Source organism: Alligator sinensis, unplaced genomic scaffold (genome assembly GCF_000455745.1).
Source record: "Alligator sinensis unplaced genomic scaffold, ASM45574v1 scaffold1663_1, whole genome shotgun sequence".
NCBI classification, from domain to species: domain Eukaryota; kingdom Metazoa; phylum Chordata; order Crocodylia; family Alligatoridae; genus Alligator; species Alligator sinensis.
The window spans coordinates 10,782-21,048 of record NW_005843731.1 but is presented as its reverse complement, the minus strand read 5'-3'; the positions used below and the strand labels follow the sequence as shown (position 1 = coordinate 21,048).

The window sequence follows — 10,267 nt, the reverse complement described above, 5'->3', positions numbered from 1 at the left end:
CCCTAGCCAATCAGGGTCCCCCCTTGATGGAACACTCTGGAGGCCTCAGCATGCTGGTCCGGCCAGTCACGCTCTAGGGGTAACTCCTGACTGGTTAGGCTATGAGCCATCACGCACTGTCCGCATGATGGTGCATATTAAGGTCACATTCCTCCGCCACTGCGTCACCGAATGTCACTCACAGGTAGCCATGTCACTTAACACCCAAACAACAATCTGGTGGAGTCACATCACCTCCGGACAACATGAACCTAGAGCTTCACTCTCAGGATTATGGCCTTTTTCCTCCTGCTTTCAACCCTTCCTATGTAACCTGCTGCAATCCAGGACAGCTCTGGGCAGTGCAGGGCTGCTGGGGAGGGGGAGGAATGGCCCCAGCTTCCCAGCAAGGTTGAGCTGTTAACTCCTGACACTTGACATGGTCCTTCTCTTCCTGCACCCAGCAAAGGTAACTCTGGTTTTGTCCCAGGTGGGGATCTTGGCTCCAGCCTTGCCATTAACACAATGAGGAGAAGGAACATGATTCAAGTTCCTGATTCCTCGTCCACGTCCAGTGTCCTCTGGGGAATCCACCGCCCCAGCTGGGTGCTCCTGTGTTGGGACCATATTGTTTCTGTCCCTGAACACAAACAGATCTGTCCCAACCTTTTCTCAAGGGTGTGTTGGGATCTCATGAGGCTGCAGCATATTCTCCTTAGTCCACTCCCTCCTGATATCCGATGTACCCTTTTCCAGCCCTGTGTCCTCCTTTCTGTGTTGTACCAACCAAGGTCACCAAGGACATCCTGAGTCCAACTAATTTTTAAATTCTTTATTAAGGTTGGGGGTTAAACTAAATTGGAGGTAACTTTCTTTTGGGGAAGAGTGAAGGCCTCGCCCGGGACTGCAGATCCCTCCAACACTTGTCCCTGCAAAAACAGGGAAGAACAGGGGAAATGTTAGCACAATGCTGAAGATTCCCAGAGTCCGGGCAAAAATATCTCGTTTGTGGTCACTGTTGTGTCCATGCTGGCTGCTCACTGAGGTGTTTGGGCTGAGCAGGACGCTGCCTGACTTCAGCCATCACTTCTTCCCAATGCTGAGGATGCTCCCCTGTCCCACAGCTGTTCTGCAACTTTCCAGCTGTACAGGATGACAGTGGTATCCCAGCACAGTAGCACGAAGCCTCCTCCCTGCCCTCCAGGTCTTTGTCACCCTCACCCTGACAGACCCAAACAGCTCGTCTTCTTGGGGTCGAAGCAGAGCCTCAGTCCCAGACAAGACCCTCCTGGGGAAGCTGCTCGGGGTGGAGCGTATTGGGGGGCTCCAGAGGATCTGTAAGAGGGATGACAAGATGGGAGGAAGGAAGATGTGTCAGAGGCCGTAGAGGAGGTGTGTGTGAGAAGGTCCCTGGCAGTGAAAGGACTCAAGGCCCAAAGCTGCTCATCTCCCTGCTTTCAGAGTTAGCCCCAGTGACGCCCTCCCTGGCTCCATGTAGGCAGACATTGATGTCCAGGGAACTCCCACATGGGATTATGAACAAGACCTTCCCCTTCCTCCTCCTCTTACCCAAGCATTGGCCTCTGCTGTAGGAGCCACTTCTGCTCCTCCTCCCACTCTTGCTCCCGATCCAGAAAGTATTGCTCTGCTATCTGCTCCTTCTCGATCCGGAACTGGAGGTTCAACGGGATGTAGAAGGGAAACAAAGGAGGAGTCAGCACAGACAACAGCAAGAAACTCTAAAGTACACATCCCCATAGACTCACCAGCCACCCTGCCTCACACCACTGCAGGGACAAATGAGACACATTTACATTCCTCTCGATTAGTGAATGTGACTGGAGGTGCAAAATCATACACACAGAAACCCATCTCCAGTGCACAGGGACATGCATGTATTTGCCACAACACCCACAAATGTGAACCCAGACTCCTGGAGTGCAGGCTCCTTACTCTGCATGTGTGTGTTTGTGTGTGTACACATCCATCATCCACAGCCCAGTAACCCCATGAGTGACCTCTCAGCAGACACAGAAACACCTACCCCTTGAGAGCACAGGGCAGTGCTCCAGGACTTCACCTTCCGACGCAGTACCCCCAGCTTCTCTATGCCATGCAGCCGGACAAGGGCTTTTTCCAGCTCCTCCAGCTGCCGGTTTCGTTGGTCCCATTTATGGACAGGGGGGAAAGCCCGGCAGCTCTGAATTTTCATCCTTTCCATCCTGCCAGGAAACAGAGAGAGTCCTTTAAGCACCTTAACATGGCCATGGGCTGGGGATCCTTCTGCACACTCTGTGGGATCCCGAGGGGGTGGGAGGCTGTGCCGTCCTGCACACTGTCGACAGCAGCCCCAGAAATCACAGGGCCCTGGCAGGCAGCTCAGACTCTGCGCAGGGTTGCCCAAGAGGGCTCCTGCCCAACCTGTCTGAACACAGCCTTTCCTGGAGCAACAGGAGGCCTGAGGCACTATTAGCTCCTAGGCACTGGAACGAGACCACATGGGAGTAGTGCTCAAAGCACAGGGCTCCCAGGCACCATCCATGGCTCTGCCAATGACCCTCGTGAAGCCTGTGCCTTGGTTTCCCTATCTCCACAAGCAGACCATAGGCACATGGTTGGAAATGCTCAGGCCATGCCACACTCACCTGGTTGGTGCTGCCGGGCGCCAAACGTCTGTCCATTGCCCTTGTCCGGCCTTGTGGGGGGGAGCTGGTCTTGGACCTGGCAGGAGGGGCCCTCATGCTTTCAGGAGGAGTTAGCGGGATTAGCTTGTTTTGCCGATTGCCCAGGACCTGGATCTCTGGGAGCTGGAGGAAGGGAAGAGAGGATTGGCAGAAGGGACTCAGGGGCCCAGTCTCCCCGGGTGGGGATGACCTACTCTGTTGCAGTTTGTGGGCAAGCAGTAGGGGCACTTTCCCTATGTACTGGGGAACACCATGGTCCTGAAGTCCTGGGTCCTGCCAAAGACCATTATCATCCCTGCTCCCCACGGGAAAGCTCTGCTCGTTCTGTGGCCAGGTGCTTTGAGAGGTACTATTGTAGGCCTGAAGCTACTGAAATCTTCAGCAGCACAAAGTGAAGGGAGAAGGTGTGTGAGGATGAGGACATGGGAGGCAACGTTTGTATAATTATTTGGGGCTGTATTCAGAAATCCCACATGATTTTTCAGAGGACGTGATGAAATCTGTTTGGTCAGATCTGATAAGAATGAACCAGCTTTAGCATGTCTATAGGACGGCCAGATGGCACCAACCTTGGGCAAGTGTTGCACTCTCCAACCCACAACAACACCTTGCTCAGGGCACCACATTTCTCATCTTACCTTTGCAGAAGCCCAAACATGAGATTTAAATGTGATTCCATTTCAAGACCTCAACTACAGACCAGGACCATAGGGGTCAACGCTACAGGGATGGAGAAGCAGCAGGAAAAGAAAACAGACAGGAACACACTAGGAGACATTTAGAAGAGACTCACAAATTGAACAGCAAAAGGTTGCAAGGAACCACAAGCACATGACACGGGAGAACATGCACAGACCCAGACAGTGTCCTTCATCCGAATGCCGCAGGTGAGAGACAGAACCAGCGTGCAAGACTTCCCAACAAAAAGCAAGAGAAATTAAGGAGAAGCCCTAGCAAGCCGCTTACACGCACTGGGCGGGATCCTGGTCTTCTCTCCATTCTTGTCTTTTCCCACAAAGTGTCCGTATAAGCTATGGGGTATCTTATCACTAGGGGCTATTAATAATTTCTCAAAAACTAATTCCTACTACTTCTAAGATAACTCTACTGACTATATAATATTAAACTACAAACTATGTAAACTAACTAATCTTAACCTACAAACTAAACTACTCAATAATCCTAATCACTAATGCTAGAAATAGAGGGACAACAATAAACAACACCTGGGAAACCTAGTCAGACTAACCACTCGCTCTCGGGGGATACCAGCAGAGGTAAGGGAAGAAATACTCAAGGCTGCCTTTTTCCCTCTCACATCACAAGTCTCCATTGTGATGAGATGGCATATATCATAAAGGAGCCTGTGTCATAAAGCAGCCTGTGTCAGGCTGGGGTTTCCAACCAGGCTTCCCCGGATATCCATTTTTCTTTTGGAGTGTACACCTGCATTTGAATTTCTTTCTGTGTAAATAAAAAAGGACAGCAGGGCAGGGGGACGGGATATTCCTCAGTTTCCTGTGCCTCCTCTTCCCATCTTCCCCATGCAGCTTCCCATCATAAGGAGAAAAATTATCTTCCTGAAAGACATTTTGCCTTGCATATGATCAACAGTTTATTTAAATCCTTCCCCATGACTTGGGAAAATTGTCATGAAATCCCATTTTCTTAAGTTCCTGCGTAGGATCAGGAATCAAAACATGTCTGATTTTCCCTGCGCAGCCCTTGAGAACAGGGTGTCGGAGATTTTCCTTTGAATGTCCAGGTTTTCTGAGGCTGGATTCCCTCTTTTTGCCTTTACATTCAATTTCATAGCAGTAAGAAAACAAAACAAAAGTTAGTGGCAACGAGGTCCTTGCATGGATCCTGTGCTCTAAAACAGTGGTGTTTTTCTCATCTGGCAGATAGTTTTCCCAGGTCCAGTCCATGGCTTGCTAGGGGCTCTCCTTCATTTCTGCTGATCTTGTTTGGAAACTCTTGCACACTGGTTCTCTCTCCCCTGGAGCGGTTTTCTGCCGTAGGACAGTGTGTGCGTCTGTGCATTCACTCCCATCTCGTGCTTGGTGTGCCTTGCAGTCTCTTGCTGCTGTGAGTCTCTTCTGACTGTCTTTTAGCCTTGCATTTTCTGTTTCTTTTTCCTCCGGCTTCTCCATCTGTTTAGTGTAGGCCTCAGTTCTCCTGGTCAGTAGCTTGGGCTCTTGGAAGGGGATCACTGTCTGGTCTCCTCTTTGGGCATCTGACAACCTGAAATAAGGACCAGCCTTATAACCCCAAAGTGTACCCCACCTCCCAGTCACAACCATCACCTCCCACAGTCAATGCCATGGGAATGCAACACAGCTTCCTCCCTGTAACGGGGGGCCACTTCGGGGTCTGTTTACTGGTGACCCCACCCACCCATTATGGGCCAACCGCCCACCTTCTCATCTGCCACGCCTTGTTGGTAATTAGTTAAATAAAGAAATTAAGCAGGAAGATGCCCATTTCCTGCCCCGATGCCAGGGGGCGCTATCTGCGGCTCCGTTCCTCCCCTACACCACAGACCAAGCCTTCCAGATGGTATTCATAAATTCCTCTCTCTGTTGGGGTCTAGGCCGCTGTGGGCCTGTGGGCCCCTTTTTCTCTCTCTAGCTAGGCCTGCCAGTCAAAAAAAATAAAAAAAACCAAACCCGCCCCACTAATCAGGGTGCGACTCCCAGACTCTAGCTCTCAAAAAAACCCAAAACCAACCCCTTACCTCTGTGGTGCTGGGGTCTGCTCACCCCTAAATACTGCCTCCTGCTTCCCCAAATAGCCTCACCCAAACCACCGGTTGTTAACATGAAACAGGAAGGCAACATGCCTGCTTACTTCAGCTGATCGTGAGGACGGCTGCGGGCATGGGGTAGTCTTCCGACAGAGACTGCAGCCGCAGCACCGCAGTCATTGGGAGTCCGCCTCCCTGCTGCCCTGTGGCCTTCTCCACTTGCCATTTGTAGGGTCCTGGCCTCCCTCTTCCTGTCCCCTGATCGGCTGCAGGGCTTGAGCCTCAACTCCTACGTGACCGGCCGGCCGTGACAGGAAGGTTCTGGACTTGAAGGGGCCACCGTGCCTCCTAGTAACAGGGTTAGGGTTCCCTGTTACACACACCCACAATGCACGACTGCCCCAGGTGCAGGGGAGCCATCAGTCCCTTGCTCCCTGTGGTGCTACAAGGGTACTTTGCGGTGGTCCCTCTAAGACAGGACTTCAGGGCTGCTTCTCTTATTCAGAGCTACTGCTGTAACACTCAGATTTTTTGAAAGATTTTGCAATGGCTTCCCATGCCATAGATGGGTTTCATCAACAGACTGAGAGAGAGAGAGGACAGGTATTTGCCCTCCAGGGAATCTCGTTCCCTATGTATTAAGAGCATCGCAGCCGGACACCTCTTGGATGTAACAGGCTTCTGCCCAAGTCTCAACCCCACCAAAAGGGATCAAATACAATGCAGTAACCCGTCACCCACCTCCTGACTCCAGGACACACTTCACATTAGGTCCCGGAGTTTCTCTGGTCTCAGAGTTCAAATGAATCCAAAAAGTGCCAGGATAGGCAATTCTTTGCAGATTTTATTCAAATACACACATCGTCTCCTCAACCAGTGCCTGTCTATCCTCACATTTTTAAGGTCAATGAGTTTTAACCAGCAGCTTGGCCCAGCTGTGTATGCGGGTGACTGAGGCTGTGCGAGAGCAAAGGGGATGATCATACCGCATCAGCAATAACAAGTGGGAAGTATCATTCCTATTTATAGGAACTCCAGGGGCAAAGCTGTACCCAGGAGCACTTTTATAATCTTTTCTCCAATGCCTGATGCTGAAAGCTTGCAATTGAAGAAATTTTTCTTTTGTGCAAAAATCTTGTTGGTCTAATAAAATATATCATCTTTACTTTGAGCCCTGATTGCTTCCGATGCGGAGATACTCTTTGGTTCACTGCCCCAGCCAGAAACATTAACCAAGGAAAGCTTGCTGAAAATGGTGTTTGCTAATTGGCTTCTCCTGTCACTCATTCTCCCACTGTTTATGATGAGCTCTAGCTGCCATGTTTCAAGACACCAATGTTCTTACATGACAGGAAGGCACATGAGCACAATCTAGCATCTTACTGGGGAAGTAGAGGCACACCTCTACCTGGAGTCCACCAGACATGATGAGATCTCATATAAGAGACACACTTTGCCTCCAGCTTTCACAAATTTTGCCCCAGAATGTGTGGGGGATAGACTGCAGCTGGACATACAAAGTACAGGGCTAAATTGTCTGTCATTTGTTTCACAGAAGAAGACACTCTGCTGGGTGCCTCAGTTGCTATTGGTATTCTCCACTAGAAGCGTGCACAATCCCTAAGGACTTGTCCAGGACTTCAGGCACATCCACACAAAGAGGAAATTTAGAGTGGGAATGAAACTTCTTCAGCAGACTTCATTGTGCTGGGACTGCTATGCCAGGCCAATGTACACATGTTCTCCTTGACTGTCATCTTATTAGCCACATACTTTTTCCTCAGCCAATTGGCCTTAATGGGCATCTTTCAGATGCTAATTGTGGTCCCCAAAATGTTAGCAGACTTCCTGACCCAAGTAACCCCATTTTTCCAGTTGGATGTGGGACGCCAATTTTTCTCACACTGACAATGGGTGTATCAGAGTGCCTCCGTCCGGCAGTCATGGATTATGACAGATACCTAGCTGTTAGCAACCCCTTGCTGTACCCATCATGAGCAGGAACATCTGCTTTTTTTAGCAGCTTGGGTATAGATGGGATCATCCATAAATGCCTTTATTTAATCAGTGTTTACCCTGACTCTTCCTTATTGTGGCTAAGAAGAGATTGACCACATCTTCTGAGGTCCCAGCTCTGCTAAAATTGTCCTGCTCTGACACCTCTCAGTATGAGACTCTGGTGCTTGTGAGTAGTATTGTCCTGCTCCTCAACCCTTCTTCTATTACACTAGCCTCTTATTCCTCTATCTTCTTTAGGGTCCTGAGGATGAACTCAACCAGAGGACAGCAGAAAGCTCTGGCACTTGCTCCTCTGACTTGGCTGTGGTTTGCATGGTCTGTGGGGCAGCCATCTTCATGTACAGCTCCTACCACTCACCAGCGCAAAACAAGATTATGTCTGTCTTTTACACCATTGTCTCCACAGTACTGAATCCACTCATCTACAGCCTGAGAAACAGGGATGTCTTAGGACCCCCTAATATATCTGATTTGTAAATGCAGAGTCTTCTAGGAAAATTTACAGAAACTATAGTTTATTATGAGCTGTGTCTCATTAAAGTGAGAAGACTTCAATGTTTAGAAGGAAGATAAATTATTTCAGTAACTTAACAGCTAGTCTCCTACTGAGAATCATGGGTGTCTGGACTCCTAGACACTTGGAAAAAAGTTTTGATGAAGTCCACCCCACTCTCCCAGCTCTCTAGTGTTCTCCTCTTACAGGAAATTTAACTAAATTATTGCATACATGAAGACTTTATGGGGGATTGATACTTCGTGGTTCCCTTATGCTGACCCTCTGCAGAAAGCCCAAACCATTCTGCAGCAAATAGGTCAAGTAGCAGACCAACAAAAATGATCTGGGGCCTGGGAGCCAAGACTTCTATGGAAAGGTTTAAAGTACTGGGCATATATAGCATGAAGAAGAAAAGACTGCCTGGAGGTTTCTATAACTGTCTTCAAATACCTGAAGGGTAAGATAGAAATTATAGAAATGGGCTTTTCTCTGTGTCTATTGGGGACCAGACTAGGAAAAATGGCCTCAAGCTGCAGCCGGGGAACTTTAAGCTGGAGATTATCGGGAACTAGCTGATTTTGGGACTGTCTGGGCATTGGAACAGATTACCTAGAAAAGCTGAGGAGTCTCCATGCTTGGAAAGCTTTAAGAGCAGGTGAGATGGACACTTGACTGGGGACACTTGGATAGGGATGATCCTGCTTTGAGCAGGGAGCTGGACTAGATGTAACCTTGTGAGGTCCCTTCCACGCCTACTTGCCTATGATCCTATGAGTCCAAGTGCTTAGATGCATGTCTTTGCAACAACTACTTGTAAGAGCAAAGCGCTGTACTTCAGGGTTGATTCTTGTCTCACCTGTTTGTTCACCACTTTCACTCCATTATGGCCAAAGGTGGAACACATGGTTTTCACAGGATAAAAGGAAAGCTTTGTTTTAATCTAACCTTTTCTCTTTATCAGCCTTACCAATGATAAAAGCTGTTACCCAAATATCTCTCTAAGGCTTTTGTAAAATAAATTGATCAGATTTATGCAAGACATAACAGAAAAGGGCAATGGGGACAAACAAGAAGCTCCCTAGCTTTACATCCATGGTGAGAAAGTGCAGGAGTAAATGTCATTTCTTCCACTGGAGAAGAAACCTGCTGGGTGCCTCAGCTGCTATTAGTATTTTCCAGTAGGAAGTCTGTACACATTCACTAAGGAATGTAGTTCTTGGCCAGGACTTCAGGCACATCCACAGGAAGAGGAAATGAAGAGTGGGAGCAAAACTTCTTCAGCAGACTTCATTTTGCTGGGACTCCTGAGCCAGACCAATGTACACATTCTCCATGGCCCTTATCTTATTAGCCTTCATTGCTGCCTTGTCTGAAAATGGTCTCCTCATCTTTCTAATACAAGTGGATTCCTCCCTTCACACCCCATGTACTTTTTCCTCAGCCAACTGGCCTTCATCGACATCAGTCAAACACTATTGTTGTCCCCAAAATGGCAGCAGACTCTCTCACCCCAGGAAACCCCCTGTTTCCCCCCAGCTGGCTGTGGGGCTTAGATTTTCCTCTCCCTGACAATTTGTGGAGCAGAGTGTCTCCTCCGGGTAGTCATGTCTTATGACAGGTATGTAGTTATCTGCAACCCCTTGCAATACCCTCTTCTCCTGAGCAAGAGAGTCTGCCTGGGCCTGACAGGCGGGGTCTGGATCGGGACATGTGTAGATGCCTGTGACAGGTCGTCACTCTGGGCCGCCCTCAATGTGACCCCCGCACCTGTCTCTGGGCAACCGCCCGCCTTGTCTCGCCTGCCATGCCTTTGATCTTAATTAATTAAGTAATTAATTAGCGGGAGACTGCCCTTGTCCTGCCCCCTCCGCTAGGGGGCGCTGTCTGCAGCTCCTTTCCTCCCCAATACCGCAGCCCAAGCCTCACAGATGTAATCACTGTTGTCTTAATTCTATTCTCTCCCTATATGGCCCCTTACCGTTCTCCCTGGGCCTTTTTTCCTGTGCTGCCCCTTCCTGTGGCGCTCTGGTCCCCAACTTGGGCCTCCCTACAATGCGGCCCCCTATCAGGGGCTCCCAGTGCCCAAACTTGGGCTTTGCAATAATACTGCCCCCTATCTGGGGCCCTCCGCATCCACACTTGGGCTCCTCACCCAGATGGCGCCCTTCCTAGGGCTTGCCGTGCCCCACTTGGGCTACTCCATAGGGCTGCCCCTTTCTGGGGCTCGCCGTGCCCAACTTGGGCTTCTCAGTCATGCGACCCCCCTTCTGAGGCTCGCCGTGCCCATACTTGGACTTCTCCTTAGTGCTGACCCCTTTCTGGGGCTTGCCCTTCCCCACCTGG

The 10,267-nt window shown here is 49.6% G+C and overlaps 2 pseudogenes; both read left to right on the top strand.

The window, feature by feature from the left end:
* Positions 1-6,316: 6,316 nt before the first annotated feature.
* LOC112548913 lies at positions 6,317-7,905 on the top strand (annotated as a pseudogene).
* Positions 7,906-9,256: 1,351 nt separating this feature from the next.
* LOC102381617 overlaps positions 9,257-10,267 on the top strand; it is a 4,710-nt pseudogene continuing 3,699 nt past the window's right edge.